The following is a 2,432-nucleotide window of genomic DNA, read 5'->3' on the forward strand; positions in this document are numbered from 1 at the left end:
TGCCCCGGGTGAGGATCGAACTCACGACCTTCAGATAACTCAGTATGAGTTGATTATGAGACTGACGCGCTGCCTACTGCGCTACCGAGGCTGGTTACATGAACAAATAGGTTTTATGATATAGGCATTATAATACTTTATCTTAATATATTATAATTTTATACTAAATAAAACCATAAGTCACTGCAACAATAAATATAAAACAAACCTAACGATATAACAGAAAACTATTTTATAAACAACTAATTTAAAGCTGACCAGCGTCCCCCTCTAACAAAGAAACTGATAGTAAAATTTCCATACAGATCTTAAAAAATTCACTGCTTTACCTTTTTAATTTAATAATCTAAGAACATAAAGCTTTCGCAAAGATTCTTTAAGAGAAATAATCTTTTTTAAATAATAATTAAGATAACGAAGTGATTCTTCAGATCTTCTTTTAGAAATATTGCTGCCAGTTTTTATAGTTTTACAAGAACATTGTTCTGCTTAACCTAAGCCTACATCTATTATCTTTGTATGCCAAGAGCATAGATATAATTGTCCCCTATATTAGTCCCTGGCCAAGAGCTTGAAATGTGTACCATTTTGGGGATGACAGTATTGCTTATTTTTTTCAAATTTATAACTTTTTAACTTCATGCTTATCACCTACTACGAATGAAAAATAAATATTCTCATGAAGTGTGATGAAGGAAGAAATGTTGTATTTTAAAAACAAAATACAAATAAAACAAATAATCTGTAGCTTAATTTTGGAATCGTTTGATTTTGGAATGCAAAGATTTTAGAGCAAATTGCAACTAAGTTCAGTAGTGCCATCTCGTGGTAGTAATACGAACTGTACTCAAAGTAATAAAATTATCTTCAACTTCAAGTTCTCAACAATCTTATTACAGTTATGTGCTGCTCTCTTACAGTAAATTTATTAACTTCGAACAATTGTAGAAGTAACAATAAGTTTGCTACAGATCGGAATATACTGCATTAACAAAAATTCTTTTATATTACGCCATAAGTAATCTAAGTAATACATAAAATATTTTCATGAAAAATTTGTTGCTGCAATCTCACTAAATATTTAATGAGTTATTGAACTAAATTAATAATTCCTTTTACTTAAAAAAATTCCTTTAATTTCTTTTGGTTCTCATGCCAAGCTCAATAAGTGGTGCATTTGCATTTCATTTCAAAATAAATCTGATTTGAAATAATATATGATATGATATAGTACAACTGAAAAACAAACACGAATTATGAATATTTTACATTAATTTTCTCTACTTAATGAAAATTTTCTAACTTTAATATTTAAACGAACCATTTTTAAAATGCGAGCATTTATTAAAGTTTAAATGTGTAAATTTAACTACTACGTACAGTTTTTTTAAATCTCAATTTTTTCATTTATATGTTTCCATTCCGAATAATTAGTGTTATAGGTAGAAATATAAAGAGAAGTAAAATTATGTTGTTTAATAAATAATAAGTTTAGCCATAGTTTTATCTGGGTTTTAGAGCAGACATTTAAACATTTTAGAAGTTATTGAACTTTTTTAAAAATAGCCGATTTGGCGACATTTTGCCACGTAAATGAAAATTATTAAAATCACTACCTTATTCTCAGTTTTTGCAAATTTTTTTGAGCCCAGGTAATGCAGCATTGGAGTAAGTTATTAAATATTAAAAAATTAGACCACAAATGTTTTTCATTTTCGCGAAACTGTGGCTTTTCTCCATATTGACGTTTTAAGCCATTTTCAAAATAAGCGTAGACAGCGCTGGTTTTATATAGGCTAGACTTGACCTTGAGTAACAGTTGTAAACTCACAGCAGTTATAAAAATAGCATATTATTCGCAAAAAAAGCATCATTCCATATTACGACAGAGCGTTAGTATAATAATTTACTATAGTGGTCATAAGAAGCATGTTACCAGAGGCAATGGCGAAGTTTTAATGCTTGTTTGGAGGGGTTGATAATAGACAAATACAAAAAGGACAAAAAGAGAAAAGAAGATAAAAAGAAAAGAAAATTAAAAAAAACAACAACCGATGACTTGGTAACTAATAAATCAAACGCACGACTTCGGTACTGCAGTAAGAACGCACTATAAAACAACAAATCCCTATATTTACGCTTTTACCTAACTTTGCGCTTCTGTTTTCATATTTTGTAATCTGGCAATATTATTACTAAAATATTTTAAATCATTCTTGAAAAATTTCCCGTTCATGTAAGGTTATTTGAGATCGCTACTCGCTTTATATATTTCGTTTTATGTTTCATTCTGTTTTTTCTTTATATTTTATTTTCTGTTTTTACGTGATATTTTTAGTTAAAGTGTTCTATTTTATTTGTTGTAATTTTTTTTTTCAGTGCTCCTTCGATTATTGTATTGATATATTTTGAATTAATTAACGGTCGGGACG

The 2,432-nt window shown here is 28.5% G+C and overlaps 1 non-coding gene across 1 annotated transcript; it reads right to left on the reverse strand.

Annotated features, from left to right (window-relative positions):
• TRNAM-CAU (transfer RNA methionine (anticodon CAU)) lies at positions 1-91 on the reverse strand. Its single transcript is given in 2 exon segments — positions 1-36; positions 55-91. It is a non-coding gene; the product is annotated as a tRNA-Met (tRNA).
• Positions 92-2,432: the final 2,341 nt, after the last annotated feature.

Source organism: Parasteatoda tepidariorum, chromosome 6 (genome assembly GCF_043381705.1).
Source record: "Parasteatoda tepidariorum isolate YZ-2023 chromosome 6, CAS_Ptep_4.0, whole genome shotgun sequence".
NCBI lineage: Eukaryota > Metazoa > Arthropoda > Arachnida > Araneae > Theridiidae > Parasteatoda > Parasteatoda tepidariorum.